Raw genomic sequence first — 26787 nt, 5'->3', positions numbered from 1 at the left:
GCCTACGGCCATACTAGTCTGAAAACGCCCGATCTCGTCTGATCTCGGAAGCTAAGCAGACTCAGGCCTGGTTAGTACTTGGATGGGAGACCGCCTGGGAATACCAGGTGCAGTAGGCTTTTTCCGCCAGCAGTGGCTGCTCAAGTCACCCCTCTGCACTTGTCTTGTGCCAGGCAATGGAGCGGCAGGTTATTTTTGCTGCTGCTGCTGTGCCTGGCATCAGACACGGAGGGGAGGAGAGCGGAGCGCTGCCAAAATCAGCAAGAAAGGCGGAAAGAAAGGGATTGGGGCTGCACGCTGTCTGCGGGTGGCAGTCAGGAAAGGCGGACAATAGACAATAGGTGCAGGAGTTGGCCATTCTGCCCTTCCAGCCTGCACCACCATTCAATATGATCATGGCTGATCATCCTTAATCAGTATCCTGTTCCTGCCTTATCTCCATAACCCTTGATTCCACTATCCTTGAGAGCTCTATCCAACTCTTTCTTAAATGAATCCAGAGACTGGGCCTCCACTGCCCTCTGGGGCAGAGCATTCCACACAGCCACCACTCTCTGGGTGAAGAAGTTTCTCCTCATCTCTGTCCTAAATGGTCTACCCCGTATTTTTAAGCTGTGTCCTCTGTTTCGGCACTCACCCCGCAGCGGAAACATGTTGCCTGCCGCCAGAGTGTCCAATCCTTTGATCATCTTATATGTCTCAACCAGATCCCCTCTCAGTCTTCTAAACTCAAGGGTACACAAGCCCAGTCGCTCCAGTCTTTCAGTGTAAGGTAATCCCGCCATTCCAGGAATTGACCTCGTGTACCTACGCTGCATTCCCTCAATAGCCAGAATGTCTCTCCTCAAATTTGGAGACCAGAACTGCACACAGTACTCCAGGTGTGGTCTCACCAGGGCCCTGTACAGCTGCAGAAGGACCTCTTTGCTCCTATACTCAATCCCTCTTGTTATGAAGGCCAGCATGCTATTAGCCTTCTTCACTACCTGGTGTACCTGCATGCTTACCTTCATTGAGTGGTGTACAAGAACCCCCAGATCTCTCTGTACTGCCCCTTTACCTAAATTGATTCCACTTAGGTGGTAATCTGCCTTCCTGTTCTTGCCACCAAAGTGGATAAGGATCCATTTATCCACGTGAAAGTGCATCTGCCATGCATCTGAGCACTCACCTAACTTGTCCAGGTCACCCTGTAATCTCCTAAGATCCTCATCACATTTCACCCTGCCACCCAGCTGATGAAATTTGCGAATGTTATTGCTAATACCATCTTGTATATCCTGAAGATAGATTGTAAAAAGCTGCGGTCCCAGTACTGATCCGTGCGGTACCCCACTGGTCAGTGCCCGGCATTCCGAAATGGAGGGGTGGAGGAGTGTGGAAGGATGAGAGAATGCAGGCTGCGGCCCTATGAAGCAGGGGGAGGGCTTGCAGTTGGCCTGTGTGGGGATGTGGGAGACTACAGGAGCCTGGTGGGCAAGGGCTGGCTGAAAGGCAGCTGGAGGGACGGAGGGAGGGAAGCACGCACGGAGGAGGAAGAGCAAAGAGAAAAGAGAAAAAAAAGCCAAAGGGGATAAAGAGAAAGAGCAAGAAAGAAAATGTGGCTGGCCAGCACGCCTTGAAGTAGGGAGAAAAGGCAGGGGCCAGCGCCTACGGCCATACTAGTCTGAAAACGCCCGATCTCGTCTGATCTCGGAAGCTAAGCAGACTCAGGCCTGGTTAGTACTTGGATGGGAGACCGCCTGGGAATACCAGGTGCAGTAGGCTTTTTCCGCCAGCAGTGGCTGCTCAAGTCACCCCTCTGCACTTGTCTTGTGCCAGGCAATGGAGCGGCAGGTTATTTTTGCTGCTGCTGCTGTGCCTGGCATCAGTCTCCTGCAGGCACGAGACACGGAGGGGAGGAGAGCGGAGCGCTGCCAAAATCAGCAAGAAAGGCGGAAAGAAAGGGATTGGGGCTGCACGCTGTCTGCGGGTGGCAGTCAGGAAAGGCGGACAATAGACAATAGGTGCAGGAGTTGGCCATTCTGCCCTTCCAGCCTGCACCACCATTCAATATGATCATGGCTGATCATCCTTAATCAGTATCCTGTTCCTGCCTTATCTCCATAACCCTTGATTCCACTATCCTTGAGAGCTCTATCCAACTCTTTCTTAAATGAATCCAGAGACTGGGCCTCCACTGCCCTCTGGGGCAGAGCATTCCACACAGCCACCACTCTCTGGGTGAAGAAGTTTCTCCTCATCTCTGTCCTAAATGGTCTACCCCGTATTTTTAAGCTGTGTCCTCTGTTTCGGCACTCACCCCGCAGCGGAAACATGTTGCCTGCCGCCAGAGTGTCCAATCCTTTGATCATCTTATATGTCTCAACCAGATCCCCTCTCAGTCTTCTAAACTCAAGGGTACACAAGCCCAGTCGCTCCAGTCTTTCAGTGTAAGGTAATCCCGCCATTCCAGGAATTGACCTCGTGAACCTACGCTGCATTCCCTCAATAGCCAGAATGTCTCTCCTCAAATTTGGAGACCAGAACTGCACACAGTACTCCAGGTGTGGTCTCACCAGGGCCCTGTACAGCTGCAGAAGGACCTCTTTGCTTCTATACTCAATCCCTCTTGTTATGAAGGCCAGCATGCTATTAGCCTTCTTCACTACCTGCTGTACCTGCATGCTTACCTTCATTGAGTGGTGTACAAGAACCCCCAGATCTCTCTGTACTGCCCCTTTACCTAAATTGATTCCACTTAGGTGGTAATCTGCCTTCCTGTTCTTGCCACCAAAGTGGATAAGGATCCATTTATCCACGTGAAAGTGCATCTGCCATGCATCTGAGCACTCACCTAACTTGTCCAGGTCACCCTGTAATCTCCTAAGATCCTCATCACATTTCACCCTGCCACCCAGCTGATGAAATTTGCGAATGTTATTGCTAATACCATCTTGTATATCCTGAAGATAGATTGTAAAAAGCTGCGGTCCCAGTACTGATCCGTGCGGTACCCCACTGGTCAGTGCCCGGCATTCCGAAATGGAGGGGTGGAGGAGTGTGGAAGGATGAGAGAATGCAGGCTGCGGCCCTATGAAGCAGGGGGAGGGCTTGCAGTTGGCCTGTGTGGGGATGTGGGAGACTACAGGAGCCTGGTGGGCAAGGGCTGGCTGAAAGGCAGCTGGAGGGACGGAGGGAGGGAAGCACGCACGGAGGAGGAAGAGCAAAGAGAAAAGAGAAAAAAAAGCCAAAGGGGATAAAGAGAAAGAGCAAGAAAGAAAATGTGGCTGGCCAGCACGCCTTGAAGTAGGGAGAAAAGGCAGGGGCCAGCGCCTACGGCCATACTAGTCTGAAAACGCCCGATCTCGTCTGATCTTGGAAGCTAAGCAGACTCAGGCCTGGTTAGTACTTGGATGGGAGACCGCCTGGGAATACCAGGTGCAGTAGGCTTTTTCCGCCAGCAGTGGCTGCTCAAGTCACCCCTCTGCACTTGTCTTGTGCCAGGCAATGGAGCGGCAGGTTATTTTTGCTGCTGCTGCTGTGCCTGGCATCAGTCTCCTGCAGGCACGAGACACGGAGGGGAGGAGAGCGGAGCGCTGCCAAAATCAGCAAGAAAGGCAGAAAGAAAGGGATTGGGGCTGCACGCTGTCTGCGGGTGGCAGTCAGGAAAGGCGGACAATAGACAATAGGTGCAGGAGTTGGCCATTCTGCCCTTCCAGCCTGCACCACCATTCAATATGATCATGGCTGATCATCCTTAATCAGTATCCTGTTCCTGCCTTATCTCCATAACCCTTGATTCCACTATCCTTGAGAGCTCTATCCAACTCTTTCTTAAATGAATCCAGAGACTGGGCCTCCACTGCCCTCTGGGGCAGAGCATTCCACACAGCCACCACTCTCTGGGTGAAGAGGTTTCTCCTCATCTCTGTCCTAAATGGTCTACCCCGTATTTTTAAGCTGTGTCCTCTGTTTCGGCACTCACCCCGCAGCGGAAACATGTTGCCTGCCGCCAGAGTGTCCAATCCTTTGATCATCTTATATGTCTCAACCAGATCCCCTCTCAGTCTTCTAAACTCAAGGGTACACAAGCCCAGTCGCTCCAGTCTTTCAGTGTAAGGTAATCCCGCCATTCCAGGAATTGACCTCGTGTACCTACGCTGCATTCCCTCAATAGCCAGAATGTCTCTCCTCAAATTTGGAGACCAGAACTGCACACAGTACTCCAGGTGTGGTCTCACCAGGGCCCTGTACAGCTGCAGAAGGACCTCTTTGCTCCTATACTCAATCCCTCTTGTTATGAAGGCCAGCATGCTATTAGCCTTCTTCACTACCTGCTGTACCTGCATGCTTACCTTCATTGAGTGGTGTACAAGAACCCCCAGATCTCTCTGTACTGCCCCTTTACCTAAATTGATTCCACTTAGGTGGTAATCTGCCTTCCTGTTCTTGCCACCAAAGTGGATAAGGATCCATTTATCCACGTGAAAGTGCATCTGCCATGCATCTGAGCACTCACCTAACTTGTCCAGGTCACCCTGTAATCTCCTAAGATCCTCATCACATTTCACCCTGCCACCCAGCTGATGAAATTTGCGAATGTTATTGCTAATACCATCTTGTATATCCTGAAGATAGATTGTAAAAAGCTGCGGTCCCAGTACTGATCCGTGCGGTACCCCACTGGTCAGTGCCCGGCATTCCGAAATGGAGGGGTGGAGGAGTGTGGAAGGATGAGAGAATGCAGGCTGCGGCCCTATGAAGCAGGGGGAGGGCTTGCAGTTGGCCTGTGTGGGGATGTGGGAGACTACAGGAGCCTGGTGGGCAAGGGCTGGCTGAAAGGCAGCTGGAGGGACGGAGGGAGGGAAGCACGCACGGAGGAGGAAGAGCAAAGAGAAAAGAGAAAAAAAAGCCAAAGGGGATAAAGAGAAAGAGCAAGAAAGAAAATGTGGCTGGCCAGCACGCCTTGAAGTAGGGAGAAAAGGCAGGGGCCAGCGCCTACGGCCATACTAGTCTGAAAACGCCCGATCTCGTCTGATCTCGGAAGCTAAGCAGACTCAGGCCTGGTTAGTACTTGGATGGGAGACCGCCTGGGAATACCAGGTGCAGTAGGCTTTTTCCGCCAGCAGTGGCTGCTCAAGTCACCCCTCTGCACTTGTCTTGTGCCAGGCAATGGAGCGGCAGGTTATTTTTGCTGCTGCTGCTGTGCCTGGCATCAGTCTCCTGCAGGCACGAGACACGGAGGGGAGGAGAGCGGAGCGCTGCCAAAATCAGCAAGAAAGGGATTGGGGCTGCACGCTGTCTGCGGGTGGCAGTCAGGAAAGGCGGACAATAGACAATAGGTGCAGGAGTTGGCCATTCTGCCCTTCCAGCCTGCACCACCATTCAATATGATCATGGCTGATCATCCTTAATCAGTATCCTGTTCCTGCCTTATCTCCATAACCCTTGATTCCACTATGCTTGAGAGCTCTATCCAACTCTTTCTTAAATGAATCCAGAGACTGGGCCTCCACTGCCCTCTGGGGCAGAGCATTCCACACAGCCACCACTCTCTGGGTGAAGAAGTTTCTCCTCATCTCTGTCCTAAATGGTCTACCCCGTATTTTTAAGCTGTGTCCTCTGTTTCGGCACTCACCCCGCAGCGGAAACATGTTGCCTGCCGCCAGAGTGTCCAATCCTTTGATCATCTTATATGTCTCAACCAGATCCCCTCTCAGTCTTCTAAACTCAAGGGTACACAAGCCCAGTCGCTCCAGTCTTTCAGTGTAAGGTAATCCCGCCATTCCAGGAATTGACCTCGTGAACCTACGCTGCATTCCCTCAATAGCCAGAATGTCTCTCCTCAAATTTGGAGACCAGAACTGCACACAGTACTCCAGGTGTGGTCTCACCAGGGCCCTGTACAGCTGCAGAAGGACCTCTTTGCTTCTATACTCAATCCCTCTTGTTATGAAGGCCAGCATGCTATTAGCCTTCTTCACTACCTGCTGTACCTGCATGCTTACCTTCATTGAGTGGTGTACAAGAACCCCCAGATCTCTCTGTACTGCCCCTTTACCTAAATTGATTCCACTTAGGTGGTAATCTGCCTTCCTGTTCTTGCCACCAAAGTGGATAAGGATCCATTTATCCACGTGAAAGTGCATCTGCCATGCATCTGAGCACTCACCTAACTTGTCCAGGTCACCCTGTAATCTCCTAAGATCCTCATCACATTTCACCCTGCCACCCAGCTGATGAAATTTGCGAATGTTATTGCTAATACCATCTTGTATATCCTGAAGATAGATTGTAAAAAGCTGCGGTCCCAGTACTGATCCGTGCGGTACCCCACTGGTCAGTGCCCGGCATTCCGAAATGGAGGGGTGGAGGAGTGTGGAAGGATGAGAGAATGCAGGCTGCGGCCCTATGAAGCAGGGGGAGGGCTTGCAGTTGGCCTGTGTGGGGATGTGGGAGACTACAGGAGCCTGGTGGGCAAGGGCTGGCTGAAAGGCAGCTGGAGGGACGGAGGGAGGGAAGCACGCACGGAGGAGGAAGAGCAAAGAGAAAAGAGAAAAAAAAGCCAAAGGGGATAAAGAGAAAGAGCAAGAAAGAAAATGTGGCTGGCCAGCACGCCTTGAAGTAGGGAGAAAAGGCAGGGGCCAGCGCCTACGGCCATACTAGTCTGAAAACGCCTGATCTCGTCTGATCTCGGAAGCTAACCAGACTCAGGCCTGGTTAGTACTTGGATGGGAGACCGCCTGGGAATACCAGGTGCAGTAGGCTTTTTCCGCCAGCAGTGGCTGCTCAAGTCACCCCTCTGCACTTGTCTTGTGCCAGGCAATGGAGCGGCAGGTTATTTTTGCTGCTGCTGCTGTGCCTGGCATCAGTCTCCTGCAGGCACGAGACACGGAGGGGAGGAGAGCGGAGCGCTGCCAAAATCAGCAAGAAAGGCGGAAAGAAAGGGATTGGGGCTGCACGCTGTCTGCGGGTGGCAGTCAGGAAAGGCGGACAATAGACAATAGGTGCAGGAGTTGGCCATTCTGCCCTTCCAGCCTGCACCACCATTCAATATGATCATGGCTGATCATCCTTAATCAGTATCCTGTTCCTGCCTTATCTCCATAACCCTTGATTCCACTATCCTTGAGAGCTCTATCCAACTCTTTCTTAAATGAATCCAGAGACTGGGCCTCCACTGCCCTCTGGGGCAGAGCATTCCACACAGCCACCACTCTCTGGGTGAAGAAGTTTCTCCTCATCTCTGTCCTAAATGGTCTACCCCGTATTTTTAAGCTGTGTCCTCTGTTTCGGCACTCACCCCGCAGCGGAAACATGTTGCCTGCCGCCAGAGTGTCCAATCCTTTGATCATCTTATATGTCTCAACCAGATCCCCTCTCAGTCTTCTAAACTCAAGGGTACACAAGCCCAGTCGCTCCAGTCTTTCAGTGTAAGGTAATCCCGCCATTCCAGGAATTGACCTCGTGAACCTACGCTGCATTCCCTCAATAGCCAGAATGTCTCTCCTCAAATTTGGAGACCAGAACTGCACACAGTACTCCAGGTGTGGTCTCACCAGGGCCCTGTACAGCTGCAGAAGGACCTCTTTGCTTCTATACTCAATCCCTCTTGTTATGAAGGCCAGCATGCTATTAGCCTTCTTCACTACCTGCTGTACCTGCATGCTTACCTTCATTGAGTGGTGTACAAGAACCCCCAGATCTCTCTGTACTGCCCCTTTACCTAAATTGATTCCACTTAGGTGGTAATCTGCCTTCCTGTTCTTGCCACCAAAGTGGATAAGGATCCATTTATCCACGTGAAAGTGCATCTGCCATGCATCTGAGCACTCACCTAACTTGTCCAGGTCACCCTGTAATCTCCTAAGATCCTCATCACATTTCACCCTGCCACCCAGCTGATGAAATTTGCGAATGTTATTGCTAATACCATCTTGTATATCCTGAAGATAGATTGTAAAAAGCTGCGGTCCCAGTACTGATCCGTGCGGTACCCCACTGGTCAGTGCCCGGCATTCCGAAATGGAGGGGTGGAGGAGTGTGGAAGGATGAGAGAATGCAGGCTGCGGCCCTATGAAGCAGGGGGAGGGCTTGCAGTTGGCCTGTGTGGGGATGTGGGAGACTACAGGAGCCTGGTGGGCAAGGGCTGGCTGAAAGGCAGCTGGAGGGACGGAGGGAGGGAAGCACGCACGGAGGAGGAAGAGCAAAGAGAAAAGAGAAAAAAAAGCCAAAGGGGATAAAGAGAAAGAGCAAGAAAGAAAATGTGGCTGGCCAGCACGCCTTGAAGTAGGGAGAAAAGGCAGGGGCCAGCGCCTACGGCCATACTAGTCTGAAAACGCCCGATCTCGTCTGATCTCGGAAGCTAAGCAGACTCAGGCCTGGTTAGTACTTGGATGGGAGACCGCCTGGGAATACCAGGTGCAGTAGGCTTTTTCCGCCAGCAGTGGCTGCTCAAGTCACCCCTCTGCACTTGTCTTGTGCCAGGCAATGGAGCGGCAGGTTATTTTTGCTGCTGCTGCTGTGCCTGGCATCAGTCTCCTGCAGGCACGAGACACGGAGGGGAGGAGAGCGGAGCGCTGCCAAAATCAGCAAGAAAGGGATTGGGGCTGCACGCTGTCTGCGGGTGGCAGTCAGGAAAGGCGGACAATAGACAATAGGTGCAGGAGTTGGCCATTCTGCCCTTCCAGCCTGCACCACCATTCAATATGATCATGGCTGATCATCCTTAATCAGTATCCTGTTCCTGCCTTATCTCCATAACCCTTGATTCCACTATCCTTGAGAGCTCTATCCAACTCTTTCTTAAATGAATCCAGAGACTGGGCCTCCACTGCCCTCTGGGGCAGAGCATTCCACACAGCCACCACTCTCTGGGTGAAGAAGTTTCTCCTCATCTCTGTCCTAAATGGTCTACCCCGTATTTTTAAGCTGTGTCCTCTGTTTCGGCACTCACCCCGCAGCGGAAACATGTTGCCTGCCGCCAGAGTGTCCAATCCTTTGATCATCTTATATGTCTCAACCAGATCCCCTCTCAGTCTTCTAAACTCAAGGGTACACAAGCCCAGTCGCTCCAGTCTTTCAGTGTAAGGTAATCCCGCCATTCCAGGAATTGACCTCGTGAACCTACGCTGCATTCCCTCAATAGCCAGAATGTCTCTCCTCAAATTTGGAGACCAGAACTGCACACAGTACTCCAGGTGTGGTCTCACCAGGGCCCTGTACAGCTGCAGAAGGACCTCTTTGCTTCTATACTCAATCCCTCTTGTTATGAAGGCCAGCATGCTATTAGCCTTCTTCACTACCTGCTGTACCTGCATGCTTACCTTCATTGAGTGGTGTACAAGAACCCCCAGATCTCTCTGTACTGCCCCTTTACCTAAATTGATTCCACTTAGGTGGTAATCTGCCTTCCTGTTCTTGCCACCAAAGTGGATAAGGATCCATTTATCCACGTGAAAGTGCATCTGCCATGCATCTGAGCACTCACCTAACTTGTCCAGGTCACCCTGTAATCTCCTAAGATCCTCATCACATTTCACCCTGCCACCCAGCTGATGAAATTTGCGAATGTTATTGCTAATACCATCTTGTATATCCTGAAGATAGATTGTAAAAAGCTGCGGTCCCAGTACTGATCCGTGCGGTACCCCACTGGTCAGTGCCCGGCATTCCGAAATGGAGGGGTGGAGGAGTGTGGAAGGATGAGAGAATGCAGGCTGCGGCCCTATGAAGCAGGGGGAGGGCTTGCAGTTGGCCTGTGTGGGGATGTGGGAGACTACAGGAGCCTGGTGGGCAAGGGCTGGCTGAAAGGCAGCTGGAGGGACGGAGGGAGGGAAGCACGCACGGAGGAGGAAGAGCAAAGAGAAAAGAGAAAAAAAAGCCAAAGGGGATAAAGAGAAAGAGCAAGAAAGAAAATGTGGCTGGCCAGCACGCCTTGAAGTAGGGAGAAAAGGCAGGGGCCAGCGCCTACGGCCATACTAGTCTGAAAACGCCCGATCTCGTCTGATCTCGGAAGCTAACCAGACTCAGGCCTGGTTAGTACTTGGATGGGAGACCGCCTGGGAGTACCAGGTGCAGTAGGCTTTTTCCGCCAGCAGTGGCTGCTCAAGTCACCCCTCTGCACTTGTCTTGTGCCAGGCAATGGAGCGGCAGGTTATTTTTGCTGCTGCTGCTGTGCCTGGCATCAGTCTCCTGCAGGCACGAGACACGGAGGGGAGGAGAGCGGAGCGCTGCCAAAATCAGCAAGAAAGGGATTGGGGCTGCACGCTGTCTGCGGGTGGCAGTCAGGAAAGGCGGACAATAGACAATAGGTGCAGGAGTTGGCCATTCTGCCCTTCCAGCCTGCACCACCATTCAATATGATCATGGCTGATCATCCTTAATCAGTATCCTGTTCCTGCCTTATCTCCATAACCCTTGATTCCACTATCCTTGAGAGCTCTATCCAACTCTTTCTTAAATGAATCCAGAGACTGGGCCTCCACTGCCCTCTGGGGCAGAGCATTCCACACAGCCACCACTCTCTGGGTGAAGAAGTTTCTCCTCATCTCTGTCCTAAATGGTCTACCCCGTATTTTTAAGCTGTGTCCTCTGTTTCGGCACTCACCCCGCAGCGGAAACATGTTGCCTGCCGCCAGAGTGTCCAATCCTTTGATCATCTTATATGTCTCAACCAGATCCCCTCTCAGTCTTCTAAACTCAAGGGTACACAAGCCCAGTCGCTCCAGTCTTTCAGTGTAAGGTAATCCCGCCATTCCAGGAATTGACCTCGTGAACCTACGCTGCATTCCCTCAATAGCCAGAATGTCTCTCCTCAAATTTGGAGACCAGAACTGCACACAGTACTCCAGGTGTGGTCTCACCAGGGCCCTGTACAGCTGCAGAAGGACCTCTTTGCTTCTATACTCAATCCCTCTTGTTATGAAGGCCAGCATGCTATTAGCCTTCTTCACTACCTGCTGTACCTGCATGCTTACCTTCATTGAGTGGTGTACAAGAACCCCCAGATCTCTCTGTACTGCCCCTTTACCTAAATTGATTCCACTTAGGTGGTAATCTGCCTTCCTGTTCTTGCCACCAAAGTGGATAAGGATCCATTTATCCACGTGAAAGTGCATCTGCCATGCATCTGAGCACTCACCTAACTTGTCCAGGTCACCCTGTAATCTCCTAAGATCCTCATCACATTTCACCCTGCCACCCAGCTGATGAAATTTGCGAATGTTATTGCTAATACCATCTTGTATATCCTGAAGATAGATTGTAAAAAGCTGCGGTCCCAGTACTGATCCGTGCGGTACCCCACTGGTCAGTGCCCGGCATTCCGAAATGGAGGGGTGGAGGAGTGTGGAAGGATGAGAGAATGCAGGCTGCGGCCCAATGAAGCAGGGGGAGGGCTTGCAGTTGGCCTGTGTGGGGATGTGGGAGACTACAGGAGCCTGGTGGGCAAGGGCTGGCTGAAAGGCAGCTGGAGGGACGGAGGGAGGGAAGCACGCACGGAGGAGGAAGAGCAAAGAGAAAAGAGAAAAAAAAGCCAAAGGGGATAAAGAGAAAGAGCAAGAAAGAAAATGTGGCTGGCCAGCACGCCTTGAAGTAGGGAGAAAAGGCAGGGGCCAGCGCCTACGGCCATACTAGTCTGAAAACGCCTGATCTCGTCTGATCTCGGAAGCTAAGCAGACTCAGGCCTGGTTAGTACTTGGATGGGAGACCGCCTGGGAATACCAGGTGCAGTAGGCTTTTTCCGCCAGCAGTGGCTGCTCAAGTCACCCCTCTGCACTTGTCTTGTGCCAGGCAATGGAGCGGCAGGTTATTTTTGCTGCTGCTGCTGTGCCTGGCATCAGTCTCCTGCAGGCACGAGACACGGAGGGGAGGAGAGCGGAGCGCTGCCAAAATCAGCAAGAAAGGCGGAAAGAAAGGGATTGGGGCTGCACGCTGTCTGCGGGTGGCAGTCAGGAAAGGCGGACAATAGACAACAGATGCAGGAGTTGGCCATTCTGCCCTTCCAGCCTGCACCACCATTCAATATGATCATGGCTGATCATCCTTAATCAGTATCCTGTTCCTGCCTTATCTCCATAACCCTTGATTCCACTATCCTTGAGAGCTCTATCCAACTCTTTCTTAAATGAATCCAGAGACTGGGCCTCCACTGCCCTCTGGGGCAGAGCATTCCACACAGCCACCACTCTCTGGGTGAAGAAGTTTCTCCTCATCTCTGTCCTAAATGGTCTACCCCGTATTTTTAAGCTGTGTCCTCTGTTTCGGCACTCACCCCGCAGCGGAAACATGTTGCCTGCCGCCAGAGTGTCCAATCCTTTGATCATCTTATATGTCTCAACCAGATCCCCTCTCAGTCTTCTAAACTCAAGGGTACACAAGCCCAGTCGCTCCAGTCTTTCAGTGTAAGGTAATCCCGCCATTCCAGGAATTGACCTCGTGAACCTACGCTGCATTCCCTCAATAGCCAGAATGTCTCTCCTCAAATTTGGAGACCAGAACTGCACACAGTACTCCAGGTGTGGTCTCACCAGGGCCCTGTACAGCTGCAGAAGGACCTCTTTGCTTCTATACTCAATCCCTCTTGTTATGAAGGCCAGCATGCTATTAGCCTTCTTCACTACCTGCTGTACCTGCATGCTTACCTTCATTGAGTGGTGTACAAGAACCCCCAGATCTCTCTGTACTGCCCCTTTACCTAAATTGATTCCACTTAGGTGGTAATCTGCCTTCCTGTTCTTGCCACCAAAGTGGATAAGGATCCATTTATCCACGTGAAAGTGCATCTGCCATGCATCTGAGCACTCACCTAACTTGTCCAGGTCACCCTGTAATCTCCTAAGATCCTCATCACATTTCACCCTGCCACCCAGCTGATGAAATTTGCGAATGTTATTGCTAATACCATCTTGTATATCCTGAAGATAGATTGTAAAAAGCTGCGGTCCCAGTACTGATCCGTGCGGTACCCCACTGGTCAGTGCCCGGCATTCCGAAATGGAGGGGTGGAGGAGTGTGGAAGGATGAGAGAATGCAGGCTGCGGCCCTATGAAGCAGGGGGAGGGCTTGCAGTTGGCCTGTGTGGGGATGTGGGAGACTACAGGAGCCTGGTGGGCAAGGGCTGGCTGAAAGGCAGCTGGAGGGACGGAGGGAGGGAAGCACGCACGGAGGAGGAAGAGCAAAGAGAAAAGAGAAAAAAAAGCCAAAGGGGATAAAGAGAAAGAGCAAGAAAGAAAATGTGGCTGGCCAGCACGCCTTGAAGTAGGGAGAAAAGGCAGGGGCCAGCGCCTACGGCCATACTAGTCTGAAAACGCCCGATCTCGTCTGATCTCGGAAGCTAACCAGACTCAGGCCTGGTTAGTACTTGGATGGGAGACCGCCTGGGAATACCAGGTGCAGTAGGCTTTTTCCGCCAGCAGTGGCTGCTCAAGTCACCCCTCTGCACTTGTCTTGTGCCAGGCAATGGAGCGGCAGGTTATTTTTGCTGCTGCTGCTGTGCCTGGCATCAGTCTCCTGCAGGCACGAGACACGGAGGGGAGGAGAGCGGAGCGCTGCCAAAATCAGCAAGAAAGGCGGAAAGAAAGGGATTGGGGCTGCACGCTGTCTGCGGGTGGCAGTCAGGAAAGGCGGACAATAGACAATAGGTGCAGGAGTTGGCCATTCTGCCCTTCCAGCCTGCACCACCATTCAATATGATCATGGCTGATCATCCTTAATCAGTATCCTGTTCCTGCCTTATCTCCATAACCCTTGATTCCACTATCCTTGAGAGCTCTATCCAACTCTTTCTTAAATGAATCCAGAGACTGGGCCTCCACTGCCCTCTGGGGCAGAGCATTCCACACAGCCACCACTCTCTGGGTGAAGAAGTTTCTCCTCATCTCTGTCCTAAATGGTCTACCCCGTATTTTTAAGCTGTGTCCTCTGTTTCGGCACTCACCCCGCAGCGGAAACATGTTGCCTGCCGCCAGAGTGTCCAATCCTTTGATCATCTTATATGTCTCAACCAGATCCCCTCTCAGTCTTCTAAACTCAAGGGTACACAAGCCCAGTCGCTCCAGTCTTTCAGTGTAAGGTAATCCCGCCATTCCAGGAATTGACCTCGTGAACCTACGCTGCATTCCCTCAATAGCCAGAATGTCTCTCCTCAAATTTGGAGACCAGAACTGCACACAGTACTCCAGGTGTGGTCTCACCAGGGCCCTGTACAGCTGCAGAAGGACCTCTTTGCTTCTATACTCAATCCCTCTTGTTATGAAGGCCAGCATGCTATTAGCCTTCTTCACTACCTGCTGTACCTGCATGCTTACCTTCATTGAGTGGTGTACAAGAACCCCCAGATCTCTCTGTACTGCCCCTTTACCTAAATTGATTCCACTTAGGTGGTAATCTGCCTTCCTGTTCTTGCCACCAAAGTGGATAAGGATCCATTTATCCACGTGAAAGTGCATCTGCCATGCATCTGAGCACTCACCTAACTTGTCCAGGTCACCCTGTAATCTCCTAAGATCCTCATCACATTTCACCCTGCCACCCAGCTGATGAAATTTGCGAATGTTATTGCTAATACCATCTTGTATATCCTGAAGATAGATTGTAAAAAGCTGCGGTCCCAGTACTGATCCGTGCGGTACCCCACTGGTCAGTGCCCGGCATTCCGAAATGGAGGGGTGGAGGAGTGTGGAAGGATGAGAGAATGCAGGCTGCGGCCCTATGAAGCAGGGGGAGGGCTTGCAGTTGGCCTGTGTGGGGATGTGGGAGACTACAGGAGCCTGGTGGGCAAGGGCTGGCTGAAAGGCAGCTGGAGGGACGGAGGGAGGGAAGCACGCACGGAGGAGGAAGAGCAAAGAGAAAAGAGAAAAAAAAGCCAAAGGGGATAAAGAGAAAGAGCAAGAAAGAAAATGTGGCTGGCCAGCACGCCTTGAAGTAGGGAGAAAAGGCAGGGGCCAGCGCCTACGGCCATACTAGTCTGAAAACGCCCGATCTCGTCTGATCTCGGAAGCTAACCAGACTCAGGCCTGGTTAGTACTTGGATGGGAGACCGCCTGGGAATACCAGGTGCAGTAGGCTTTTTCCGCCAGCAGTGGCTGCTCAAGTCACCCCTCTGCACTTGTCTTGTGCCAGGCAATGGAGCGGCAGGTTATTTTTGCTGCTGCTGCTGTGCCTGGCATCAGTCTCCTGCAGGCACGAGACACGGAGGGGAGGAGAGCGGAGCGCTGCCAAAATCAGCAAGAAAGGCGGAAAGAAAGGGATTGGGGCTGCACGCTGTCTGCGGGTGGCAGTCAGGAAAGGCGGACAATAGACAATAGGTGCAGGAGTTGGCCATTCTGCCCTTCCAGCCTGCACCACCATTCAATATGATCATGGCTGATCATCCTTAATCAGTATCCTGTTCCTGCCTTATCTCCATAACCCTTGATTCCACTATCCTTGAGAGCTCTATCCAACTCTTTCTTAAATGAATCCAGAGACTGGGCCTCCACTGCCCTCTGGGGCAGAGCATTCCACACAGCCACCACTCTCTGGGTGAAGAAGTTTCTCCTCATCTCTGTCCTAAATGGTCTACCCCATATTTTTAAGCTGTGTCCTCTGTTTCGGCACTCACCCCGCAGCGGAAACATGTTGCCTGCCGCCAGAGTGTCCAATCCTTTGATCATCTTATATGTCTCAACCAGATCCCCTCTCAGTCTTCTAAACTCAAGGGTACACAAGCCCAGTCGCTCCAGTCTTTCAGTGTAAGGTAATCCCGCCATTCCAGGAATTGACCTCGTGAACCTACGCTGCATTCCCTCAATAGCCAGAATGTCTCTCCTCAAATTTGGAGACCAGAACTGCACACAGTACTCCAGGTGTGGTCTCACCAGGGCCCTGTACAGCTGCAGAAGGACCTCTTTGCTTCTATACTCAATCCCTCTTGTTATGAAGGCCAGCATGCTATTAGCCTTCTTCACTACCTGCTGTACCTGCATGCTTACCTTCATTGAGTGGTGTACAAGAACCCCCAGATCTCTCTGTACTGCCCCTTTACCTAAATTGATTCCACTTAGGTGGTAATCTGCCTTCCTGTTCTTGCCACCAAAGTGGATAAGGATCCATTTATCCACGTGAAAGTGCATCTGCCATGCATCTGAGCACTCACCTAACTTGTCCAGGTCACCCTGTAATCTCCTAACATCCTCATCACATTTCACCCTGCCACCCAGCTGATGAAATTTGCGAATGTTATTGCTAATACCATCTTGTATATCCTGAAGATAGATTGTAAAAAGCTGCGGTCCCAGTACTGATCCGTGCGGTACCCCACTGGTCAGTGCCCGGCATTCCGAAATGGAGGGGTGGAGGAGTGTGGAAGGATGAGAGAATGCAGGCTGCGGCCCTATGAAGCAGGGGGAGGGCTTGCAGTTGGCCTGTGTGGGGATGTGGGAGACTACAGGAGCCTGGTGGGCAAGGGCTGGCTGAAAGGCAGCTGGAGGGACGGAGGGAGGGAAGCACGCACGGAGGAGGAAGAGCAAAGAGAAAAGAGAAAAAAAAGCCAAAGGGGATAAAGAGAAAGAGCAAGAAAGAAAATGTGGCTGGCCAGCACGCCTTGAAGTAGGGAGAAAAGGCAGGGGCCAGCGCCTACGGCCATACTAGTCTGAAAACGCCCGATCTCGTCTGATCTCGGAAGCTAACCAGACTCAGGCCTGGTTAGTACTTGGATGGGAGACCGCCTGGGAATACCAGGTGCAGTAGGCTTTTTCCGCCAGCAGTGGCTGCTCAAGTCACCCCTCTGCACTTGTCTTGTGCCAGGCAATGGAGCGGCAGGTTATTTTTGCTGCTGCTGCTGCTGTGCCTGGCATCAGTCTCCTGCAGGCACGAGACACGGAGGGGAGGAGAGCGGAGCGCTGCCAAAATCAGCAAGAAAGGCGGAAAGAAAGGGATTGGGGCTGCACGCTGTCTGCGGGTGGCAGTCAGGAAAGGCGGACAATAGACAATAGGTGCAGGAGTTGGCCATTCTGCCCTTCCAGCCTGCACCACCATTCAATATGATCATGGCTGATCATCCTTAATCAGTATCCTGTTCCTGCCTTATCTCCATAACCCTTGATTCCACTATCCTTGAGAGCTCTATCCAACTCTTTCTTAAATGAATCCAGAGACTGGGCCTCCACTGCCCTCTGGGGCAGAGCATTCCACACAGCCACCACTCTCTGGGTGAAGAAGTTTCTCCTCATCTCTGTCCTAAATGGTCTACCCCGTATTTTTAAGCTGTGTCCTCTGTTTCGGCACTCACCCCGCAGCGGAAACATGTTGCCTGCCGCCAGAGTGTCCAATCCTTTGATCATCTTATATGTCTCAACCAGATCCCCTCTCAGTCTTCTAAACTCAAGGGTACACAAGCCCAGTCGCTCCAGTCTTTCAGTGTAAGGTAATCCCGCCATTCCAGGAATTGACCTCGTGAACCTACGCTGCATTCCCTCAATAGCCAGAATGTCTCTCCTCAAATTTGGAGACCAGAACTGCACACAGTACTCCAGGTGTGGTCTCACCAGGGCCCTGTACAGCTGCAGAAGGACCTCTTTGCTTCTATACTCAATCCCTCTTGTTATGAAGGCCAGCATGCTATTAGCCTTCTTCACTACCTGCTGTACCTGCATGCTTACCTTCATTGAGTGGTGTACAAGAACCCCCAGATCTCTCTGTACTGCCCCTTTACCTAAATTGATTCCACTTAGGTGGTAATCTGCCTTCCTGTTCTTGCCACCAAAGTGGATAAGGATCCATTTATCCACGTGAAAGTGCATCTGCCATGCATCTGAGCACTCACCTAACTTGTCCAGGTCACCCTGTAATCTCCTAAGATCCTCATCACATTTCACCCTGCCACCCAGCTGATGAAATTTGCGAATGTTATTGCTAATACCATCTTGTATATCCTGAAGATAGATTGTAAAAAGCTGCGGTCCCAGTACTGATCCGTGCGGTACCCCACTGGTCAGTGCCCGGCATTCCGAAATGGAGGGGTGGAGGAGTGTGGAAGGATGAGAGAATGCAGGCTGCGGCCCTATGAAGCAGGGGGAGGGCTTGCAGTTGGCCTGTGTGGGGATGTGGGAGACTACAGGAGCCTGGTGGGCAAGGGCTGGCTGAAAGGCAGCTGGAGGGACGGAGGGAGGGAAGCACGCACGGAGGAGGAAGAGCAAAGAGAAAAGAGAAAAAAAAGCCAAAGGGGATAAAGAGAAAGAGCAAGAAAGAAAATGTGGCTGGCCAGCACGCCTTGAAGTAGGGAGAAAAGGCAGGGGCCAGCGCCTACGGCCATACTAGTCTGAAAACGCCCGATCTCGTCTGATCTCGGAAGCTAACCAGACTCAGGCCTGGTTAGTACTTGGATGGGAGACCGCCTGGGAATACCAGGTGCAGTAGGCTTTTTCCGCCAGCAGTGGCTGCTCAAGTCACCCCTCTGCACTTGTCTTGTGCCAGGCAATGGAGCGGCAGGTTATTTTTGCTGCTGCTGCTGTGCCTGGCATCAGTCTCCTGCAGGCACGAGACACGGAGGGGAGGAGAGCGGAGCGCTGCCAAAATCAGCAAGAAAGGCGGAAAGAAAGGGATTGGGGCTGCACGCTGTCTGCGGGTGGCAGTCAGGAAAGGCGGACAATAGACAATAGGTGCAGGAGTTGGCCATTCTGCCCTTCCAGCCTGCACCACCATTCAATATGATCATGGCTGATCATCCTTAATCAGTATCCTGTTCCTGCCTTATCTCCATAACCCTTGATTCCACTATCCTTGAGAGCTCTATCCAACTCTTTCTTAAATGAATCCAGAGACTGGGCCTCCACTGCCCTCTGGGGCAGAGCATTCCACACAGCCACCACTCTCTGGGTGAAGAAGTTTCTCCTCATCTCTGTCCTAAATGGTCTACCCCGTATTTTTAAGCTGTGTCCTCTGTTTCGGCACTCACCCCGCAGCGGAAACATGTTGCCTGCCGCCAGAGTGTCCAATCCTTTGATCATCTTATATGTCTCAACCAGATCCCCTCTCAGTCTTCTAAACTCAAGGGTACACAAGCCCAGTCGCTCCAGTCTTTCAGTGTAAGGTAATCCCGCCATTCCAGGAATTGACCTTGTGAACCTACGCTGCATTCCCTCAATAGCCAGAATGTCTCTCCTCAAATTTGGAGACCAGAACTGCACACAGTACTCCAGGTGTGGTCTCACCAGGGCCCTGTACAGCTGCAGAAGGACCTCTTTGCTTCTATACTCAATCCCTCTTGTTATGAAGGCCAGCATGCTATTAGCCTTCTTCACTACCTGCTGTACCTGCATGCTTACCTTCATTGAGTGGTGTACAAGAACCCCCAGATCTCTCTGTACTGCCCCTTTACCTAAATTGATTCCACTTAGGTGGTAATCTGCCTTCCTGTTCTTGCCACCAAAGTGGATAAGGATCCATTTATCCACGTGAAAGTGCATCTGCCATGCATCTGAGCACTCACCTAACTTGTCCAGGTCACCCTGTAATCTCCTAACATCCTCATCACATTTCACCCTGCCACCCAGCTGATGAAATTTGCGAATGTTATTGCTAATACCATCTTGTATATCCTGAAGATAGATTGTAAAAAGCTGCGGTCCCAGTACTGATCCGTGCGGTACCCCACTGGTCAGTGCCTGGCATTCCGAAATGGAGGGGTGGAGGAGTGTGGAAGGATGAGAGAATGCAGGCTGCGGCCCTATGAAGCAGGGGGAGGGCTTGCAGTTGGCCTGTGTGGGGATGTGGGAGACTACAGGAGCCTGGTGGGCAAGGGCTGGCTGAAAGGCAGCTGGAGGGACGGAGGGAGGGAAGCACGCACGGAGGAGGAAGAGCAAAGAGAAAAGAGAAAAAAAAGCCAAAGGGGATAAAGAGAAAGAGCAACAAAGAAAATGTGGCTGGCCAGCACGCCTTGAAGTAGGGAGAAAAGGCAGGGGCCAGCGCCTACGGCCATACTAGTCTGAAAACGCCCGATCTCGTCTGATCTCGGAAGCTAAGCAGACTCAGGCCTAGTTAGTACTTGGATGGGAGACCGCCTGGGAATACCAGGTGCAGTAGGCTTTTTCCGCCAGCAGTGGCTGCTCAAGTCACCCCTCTGCACTTGTCTTGTGCCAGGCAATGGAGCGGCAGGTTATTTTTGCTGCTGCTGCTGTGCCTGGCATCAGTCTCCTGCAGGCACGAGACACGGAGGGGAGGAGAGCGGAGCGCTGCCAAAATCAGCAAGAAAGGCGGAAAGAAAGGGATTGGGGCTGCACGCTGTCTGCGGGTGGCAGTCAGGAAAGGCGGACAATAGACAATAGGTGCAGGAGTTGGCCATTCTGCCCTTCCAGCCTGCACCACCATTCAATATGATCATGGCTGATCATCCTTAATCAGTATCCTGTTCCTGCCTTATCTCCATAACCCTTGATTCCACTATCCTTGAGAGCTCTATCCAACTCTTTCTTAAATGAATCCAGAGACTGGGCCTCCACTGCCCTCTGGGGCAGAGCATTCCACACAGCCACCACTCTCTGGGTGAAGAAGTTTCTCCTCATCTCTGTCCTAAATGGTCTACCCCGTATTTTTAAGCTGTGTCCTCTGTTTCGGCACTCACCCCGCAGCGGAAACATGTTGCCTGCCGCCAGAGTGTCCAATCCTTTGATCATCTTATATGTCTCAACCAGATCCCCTCTCAGTCTTCTAAACTCAAGGGTACACAAGCCCAGTCGCTCCAGTCTTTCAGTGTAAGGTAATCCCGCCATTCCAGGAATTGACCTCGTGAACCTACGCTGCATTCCCTCAATAGCCAGAATGTCTCTCCTCAAATTTGGAGACCAGAACTGCACACAGTACTCCAGGTGTGGTCTCACCAGGGCCCTGTACAGCTGCAGAAGGACCTCTTTGCTTCTATACTCATTCCCTCTTGTTATGAAGGCCAGCATGCTATTAGCCTTCTTCACTACCTGCTGTACCTGCATGCTTACCTTCATTGAGTGGTGTACAAGAACCCCCAGATCTCTCTGTACTGCCCCTTTACCTAAATTGATTCCACTTAGGTGGTAATCTGCCTTCCTGTTCTTGCCACCAAAGTGGATAAGGATCCATTTATCCACGTGAAAGTGCATCTGCCATGCATCTGAGCACTCACCTAACTTGTCCAGGTCACCCTGTAATCTCCTAACATCCTCATCACATTTCACCCTGCCACCCAGCTGATGAAATTTGCGAATGTTATTGCTAATACCATCTTGTATATCCTGAAGATAGATTGTAAAAAGCTGCGGTCCCAGTACTGATCCGTGCGGTACCCCACTGGTCAGTGCCTGGCATTCCGAAATGGAGGGGTGGAGGAGTGTGGAAGGATGAGAGAATGCAGGCTGCGGCCCGATGAAGCAGGGGGAGGGCTTGCAGTTGGCCTGTGTGGGGATGTGGGAGACTACAGGAGCCTGGTGGGCAAGGGCTGGCTGAAAGGCAGCTGGAGGGACGGAGGGAGGGAAGCACGCACGGAGGAGGAAGAGCAAAGAGAAAAGAGAAAAAAAAGCCAAAGGGGATAAAGAGAAAGAGCAAGAAAGAAAATGTGGCTGGCCAGCACGCCTTGAAGTAGGGAGAAAAGGCAGGGGTCAGCGCCTACGGCCATACTAGTCTGAAAACGCCCGATCTCGTCTGATCTCGGAAGCTAAGCAGACTCAGGCCTGGTTAGTACTTGGATGGGAGACCGCCTGGGAATACCAGGTGCAGTAGGCTTTTTCCGCCAGCAGTGGCTGCTCAAGTCACCCCTCTGCACTTGTCTTGTGCCAGGCAATGGAGCGGCAGGTTATTTTTGCTGCTGCTGCTGCTGTGCCTGGCATCAGTCTCCTGCAGGCACGAGACACGGAGGGGAGGAGAGCGGAGCGCTGCCAAAATCAGCAAGAAAGGCGGAAAGAAAGGGATTGGGGCTGCACGCTGTCTGCGGGTGGCAGTCAGGAAAGGCGGACAATAGACAATAGGTGCAGGAGTTGGCCATTCTGCCCTTCCAGCCTGCACCACCATTCAATATGATCATGGCTGATCATCCTTAATCAGTATCCTGTTCCTGCCTTATCTCCATAACCCTTGATTCCACTATCCTTGAGAGCTCTATCCAACTCTTTCTTAAATGAATCCAGAGACTGGGCCTCCACTGCCCTCTGGGGCAGAGCATTCCACACAGCCACCACTCTCTGGGTGAAGAAGTTTCTCCTCATCTCTGTCCTAAATGGTCTACCCCGTATTTTTAAGCTGTGTCCTCTGTTTCGGCACTCACCCCGCAGCGGAAACATGTTGCCTGCCGCCAGAGTGTCCAATCCTTTGATCATCTTATATGTCTCAACCAGATCCCCTCTCAGTCTTCTAAACTCAAGGGTACACAAGCCCAGTCGCTCCAGTCTTTCAGTGTAAGGTAATCCCGCCATTCCAGGAATTGACCTCGTGAACCTACGCTGCATTCCCTCAATAGCCAGAATGTCTCTCCTCAAATTTGGAGACCAGAACTGCACACAGTACTCCAGGTGTGGTCTCACCAGGGCCCTGTACAGCTGCAGAAGGACCTCTTTGCTTCTATACTCAATCCCTCTTGTTATGAAGGCCAGCATGCTATTAGCCTTCTTCACTACCTGCTGTACCTGCATGCTTACCTTCATTGAGTGGTGTACAAGAACCCCCAGATCTCTCTGTACTGCCCCTTTACCTAAATTGATTCCACTTAGGTGGTAATCTGCCTTCCTGTTCTTGCCACCAAAGTGGATAAGGATCCATTTATCCACGTGAAAGTGCATCTGCCATGCATCTGAGCACTCACCTAACTTGTCCAGGTCACCCTGTAATCTCCTAACATCCTCATCACATTTCACCCTGCCACCCAGCTGATGAAATTTGCGAATGTTTTTGCTAATACCATCTTGTATATCCTGTAGATAGATTGTAAAAAGCTGCGGTCCCAGTACTGATCCGTGCGGTACCCCACTGGTCAGTGCCTGGCATTCCGAAATGGAGGGGTGGAGGAGTGTGGAAGGATGAGAGAATGCAGGCTGCGGCCCTATGAAGCAGGGGGAGGGCTTGCAGTTGGCCTGTGTGGGGATGTGGGAGACTACAGGAGCCTGGTGGGCAAGGGCTGGCTGAAAGGCAGCTGGAGGGACGGAGGGAGGGAAGCACGCACGGAGGAGGAAGAGCAAAGAGAAAAGAGAAAAAAAAGCCAAAGGGGATAAAGAGAAAGAGCAAGAAAGAAAATGTGGCTGGCCAGCACGCCTTGAAGTAGGGAGAAAAGGCAGGGGCCAGCGCCTACGGCCATACTAGTCTGAAAACGCCCGATCTCGTCTGATCTCGGAAACTAAGCAGACTCCGGCCTGGTTAGTACTTGGATGGGAGACCGCCTGGGAATACCAGGTGCAGTAGGCTTTTTCCGCCAGCAGTGGCTGCTCAAGTCACCCCTCTGCACTTGTCTTGTGCCAGGCAATGGAGCGGCAGGTTATTTTTGCTGCTGCTGCTGTGCCTGGCATCAGTCTCCTGCAGGCACGAGACACGGAGGGGAGGAGAGCGGAGCGCTGCCAAAATCAGCAAGAAAGGTGGAAAGAAAGGGATTGGGGCTGCACGCTGTCTGCGGGAGGCAGTCAGGAAAGGCGGACAATAGACAATAGGTGCAGGAGTTGGCCATTCTGCCCTTCCAGCCTGCACCACCATTCAATATGATCATGGCTGATCATCCTTAATCAGTATCCTGTTCCTGCCTTATCTCCATAACCCTTGATTCCACTATCCTTGAGAGCTCTATCCAACTCTTTCTTAAATGAATCCAGAGACTGGGCCTCCACTGCCCTCTGGGGCAGAGCATTCCACACAGCCACCACTCTCTGGGTGAAGAAGTTTCTCCTCATCTCTGTCCTAAATGGTCCACCCCGTATTTTTAAGCTGTGTCCTCTGTTTCGGCACTCACCCCGCAGCGGAAACATGTTGCCTGCCGCCAGAGTGTCCAATCCTTTGATCATCTTATATGTCTCAACCAGATCCCCTCTCAGTCTTCTAAACTCAAGGGTACACAAGCCCAGTCGCTCCAGTCTTTCAGTGTAAGGTAATCCCGCCATTCCAGGAATTGACCTCGTGAACCTACGCTGCATTCCCTCAATAGCCAGAATGTCTCTCCTCAAATTTGGAGACCAGAACTGCACACAGTACTCCAGGTGTGGTCTCACCAGGGCCCTGTACAGCTGCAGAAGGACCTCTTTGCTTCTATACTCAATCCCTCTTGTTATGAAGGCCAGCATGCTATTAGCCTTCTTCACTACCTGCTGTACCTGCATGCTTACCTTCATTGAGTGGTGTACAAGAACCCCCAGATCTCTCTGTACTGCCCCTTTACCTAAATTGATTCCACTTAGGTGGTAATCTGCCTTCCTGTTCTTGCCACCAAAGTGGATAAGGATCCATTTATCCACGTGAAAGTGCATCTGCCATGCATCTGAGCACTCACCTAACTTGTCCAGGTCACCCTGTAATCTCCTAACATCCTCATCACATTTCACCCTGCCACCCAGCTGATGAAATTTGCGAATGTTATTGCTAATACCATCTTGTATATCCTGAAGATAGATTGTAAAAAGCTGCGGTCCCAGTACTGATCCGTGCGGTACCCCACTGGTCAGTGCCTGGCATTCCGAAATGGAGGGGTGGAGGAGTGTGGAAGGATGAGAGAATGCAGGCTGCGGCCCTATGAAGCAGGGGGAGGGCTTGCAGTTGGCCTGTGTGGGGATGTGGGAGACTACAGGAGCCTGGTGGGCAAGGGCTGGCTGAAAGGCAGCTGGAGGGACGGAGGGAGGGAAGCACGCACGGAGGAGGAAGAGCAAAGAGAAAAGAGAAAAAAAAGCCAAAGGGGATAAAGAGAAAGAGCAAGAAAGAAAATGTGGCTGGCCAGCACGCCTTGAAGTAGGGAGAAAAGGCAGGGGCCAGCGCCTACGGCCATACTAGTCTGAAAACGCCCGATCTCGTCTGATCTCGGAAACTAAGCAGACTCCGGCCTGGTTAGTACTTGGATGGGAGACCGCCTGGGAATGCCAGGTGCAGTAGGCTTTTTCCGCCAGCAGTGGCTGCTCAAGTCACCCCTCTGCACTTGTCTTGTGCCAGGCAATGGAGCGGCAGGTTATTTTTGCTGCTGCTGCTGTGCCTGGCATCAGTCTCCTGCAGGCACGAGACACGGAGGGGAGGAGAGCGGAGCGCTGCCAAAATCAGCAAGAAAGGCGGAAAGAAAGGGATTGGGGCTGCACGCTGTCTGCGGGTGGCAGTCAGGAAAGGCGGACAATAGACAATAGGTGCAGGAGTTGGCCATTCTGCCCTTCCAGCCTGCACCACCATTCAATATGATCATGGCTGATCATCCTTAATCAGTATCCTGTTCCTGCCTTATCTCCATAACCCTTGATTCCACTATCCTTGAGAGCTCTATCCAACTCTTTCTTAAATGAATCCAGAGACTGGGCCTCCACTGCCCTCTGGGGCAGAGCATTCCACACAGCCACCACTCTCTGGGTGAAGAAGTTTCTCCTCATCTCTGTCCTAAATGGTCCACCCCGTATTTTTAAGCTGTGTCCTCTGTTTCGGCACTCACCCCGCAGCGGAAACATGTTGCCTGCCGCCAGAGTGTCCAATCCTTTGATCATCTTATATGTCTCAACCAGATCCCCTCTCAGTCTTCTAAACTCAAGGGTACACAAGCCCAGTCGCTCCAGTCTTTCAGTGTAAGGTAATCCCGCCATTCCAGGAATTGACCTCGTGAACCTACGCTGCATTCCCTCAATAGCCAGAATGTCTCTCCTCAAATTTGGAGACCAGAACTGCACACAGTACTCCAGGTGTGGTCTCACCAGGGCCCTGTACAGCTGCAGAAGGACCTCTTTGCTTCTATACTCAATCCCTCTTGTTATGAAGGCCAGCATGCTATTAGCCTTCTTCACTACCTGCTGTACCTGCATGCTTACCTTCATTGAGTGGTGTACAAGAACCCCCAGATCTCTCTGTACTGCCCCTTTACCTAAATTGATTCCACTTAGGTGGTAATCTGCCTTCCTGTTCTTGCCACCAAAGTGGATAAGGATCCATTTATCCACGTGAAAGTGCATCTGCCATGCATCTGAGCACTCACCTAACTTGTCCAGGTCACCCTGTAATCTCCTAACATCCTCATCACATTTCACCCTGCCACCCAGCTGATGAAATTTGCGAATGTTATTGCTAATACCATCTTGTATATCCTGAAGATAGATTGTAAAAAGCTGCGGTCCCAGTACTGATCCGTGCGGTACCCCACTGGTCAGTGCCTGGCATTCCGAAATGGAGGGGTGGAGGAGTGTGGAAGGATGAGAGAATGCAGGCTGCGGCCCTATGAAGCAGGGGGAGGGCTTGCAGTTGGCCTGTGTGGGGATGTGGGAGACTACAGGAGCCTGGTGGGCAAGGGCTGGCTGAAAGGCAGCTGGAGGGACGGAGGGAGGGAAGCACGCACGGAGGAGGAAGAGCAAAGAGAAAAGAGAAAAAAAAGCCAAAGGGGATAAAGAGAAAGAGCAAGAAAGAAAATGTGGCTGGCCAGCACGCCTTGAAGTAGGGAGAAAAGGGAGGGGCCAGCGCCTACGGCCATACTAGTCTGAAAACACCCGATCTCGTCTGATCTCGGAAGCTAAGCAGACTCAGGCCTGGTTAGTACTTGCATGGGAGACCGCCTGGGAATACCAGGTGCAGTAGGCTTTTTCCGCCAGCAGTGGCTGCTCAAGTCACCCCTCTGCACTTGTCTTGTGCCAGGCAATGGAGCGGCAGGTTATT

The 26787-nt window shown here is 51.9% G+C and overlaps 16 non-coding genes and 1 pseudogene across 16 annotated transcripts; all 17 read left to right on the top strand.

Moving 5' to 3' along the window:
• Nucleotides 1-119, top strand: LOC148151113 (5S ribosomal RNA). Its single transcript, XR_015756436.1, has one exon. It is a non-coding gene; the product is annotated as a 5S ribosomal RNA (ribosomal RNA).
• A 1529-nt stretch (nucleotides 120-1648) lies between these two features.
• Nucleotides 1649-1767, top strand: LOC148151112 (5S ribosomal RNA). The gene has a single exon (XR_015756435.1). It is a non-coding gene; the product is annotated as a 5S ribosomal RNA (ribosomal RNA).
• Nucleotides 1768-3313: 1546 nt separating this feature from the next.
• On the top strand, nucleotides 3314-3432 carry LOC148151111 (5S ribosomal RNA). The gene has a single exon (XR_015755407.1). It is a non-coding gene; the product is annotated as a 5S ribosomal RNA (ribosomal RNA).
• Nucleotides 3433-4978: 1546 nt separating this feature from the next.
• Nucleotides 4979-5097, top strand: LOC148151110 (5S ribosomal RNA). Its single transcript, XR_015756434.1, has one exon. It is a non-coding gene; the product is annotated as a 5S ribosomal RNA (ribosomal RNA).
• A 1534-nt stretch (nucleotides 5098-6631) lies between these two features.
• On the top strand, nucleotides 6632-6750 carry LOC148151109 (5S ribosomal RNA). Its single transcript, XR_015755846.1, has one exon. It is a non-coding gene; the product is annotated as a 5S ribosomal RNA (ribosomal RNA).
• Nucleotides 6751-8296: 1546 nt separating this feature from the next.
• Nucleotides 8297-8415, top strand: LOC148151108 (5S ribosomal RNA). Its single transcript, XR_015756433.1, has one exon. It is a non-coding gene; the product is annotated as a 5S ribosomal RNA (ribosomal RNA).
• Nucleotides 8416-9949: 1534 nt separating this feature from the next.
• LOC148151107 (5S ribosomal RNA) lies at nucleotides 9950-10068 on the top strand. The gene has a single exon (XR_015755618.1). It is a non-coding gene; the product is annotated as a 5S ribosomal RNA (ribosomal RNA).
• A 1534-nt stretch (nucleotides 10069-11602) lies between these two features.
• LOC148151106 (5S ribosomal RNA) lies at nucleotides 11603-11721 on the top strand. Its single transcript, XR_015756783.1, has one exon. It is a non-coding gene; the product is annotated as a 5S ribosomal RNA (ribosomal RNA).
• A 1546-nt stretch (nucleotides 11722-13267) lies between these two features.
• Nucleotides 13268-13386, top strand: LOC148151105 (5S ribosomal RNA). Its single transcript, XR_015755291.1, has one exon. It is a non-coding gene; the product is annotated as a 5S ribosomal RNA (ribosomal RNA).
• Nucleotides 13387-14932: 1546 nt separating this feature from the next.
• On the top strand, nucleotides 14933-15051 carry LOC148151104 (5S ribosomal RNA). Its single transcript, XR_015755288.1, has one exon. It is a non-coding gene; the product is annotated as a 5S ribosomal RNA (ribosomal RNA).
• Nucleotides 15052-16597: 1546 nt separating this feature from the next.
• Nucleotides 16598-16716, top strand: LOC148151103 (5S ribosomal RNA). The gene has a single exon (XR_015755276.1). It is a non-coding gene; the product is annotated as a 5S ribosomal RNA (ribosomal RNA).
• Nucleotides 16717-18265: 1549 nt separating this feature from the next.
• Nucleotides 18266-18384, top strand: LOC148151102 (5S ribosomal RNA). The gene has a single exon (XR_015755268.1). It is a non-coding gene; the product is annotated as a 5S ribosomal RNA (ribosomal RNA).
• A 1546-nt stretch (nucleotides 18385-19930) lies between these two features.
• On the top strand, nucleotides 19931-20049 carry LOC148151101 (5S ribosomal RNA). The gene has a single exon (XR_015755679.1). It is a non-coding gene; the product is annotated as a 5S ribosomal RNA (ribosomal RNA).
• Nucleotides 20050-21595: 1546 nt separating this feature from the next.
• LOC148151100 (5S ribosomal RNA) lies at nucleotides 21596-21714 on the top strand. The gene has a single exon (XR_015756431.1). It is a non-coding gene; the product is annotated as a 5S ribosomal RNA (ribosomal RNA).
• Nucleotides 21715-23263: 1549 nt separating this feature from the next.
• Nucleotides 23264-23382, top strand: LOC148151099 (5S ribosomal RNA). Its single transcript, XR_015756307.1, has one exon. It is a non-coding gene; the product is annotated as a 5S ribosomal RNA (ribosomal RNA).
• Nucleotides 23383-24928: 1546 nt separating this feature from the next.
• LOC148151098 (5S ribosomal RNA) lies at nucleotides 24929-25047 on the top strand (annotated as a pseudogene).
• Nucleotides 25048-26593: 1546 nt separating this feature from the next.
• Nucleotides 26594-26712, top strand: LOC148151097 (5S ribosomal RNA). Its single transcript, XR_015756668.1, has one exon. It is a non-coding gene; the product is annotated as a 5S ribosomal RNA (ribosomal RNA).
• Nucleotides 26713-26787: the final 75 nt, after the last annotated feature.

The sequence above is a fragment of the Chiloscyllium plagiosum genome, unplaced genomic scaffold, assembly GCF_037043375.1.
Source record: "Chiloscyllium plagiosum isolate Xiang-an unplaced genomic scaffold, Cpla_swu_hap1 HiC_scaffold_3, whole genome shotgun sequence".
NCBI classification, from domain to species: Eukaryota; Metazoa; Chordata; class Chondrichthyes; order Orectolobiformes; family Hemiscylliidae; genus Chiloscyllium; species Chiloscyllium plagiosum.
Note: the sequence above shows the minus strand (reverse complement) of the source record. Positions and strands in the feature narration are given on the sequence as shown.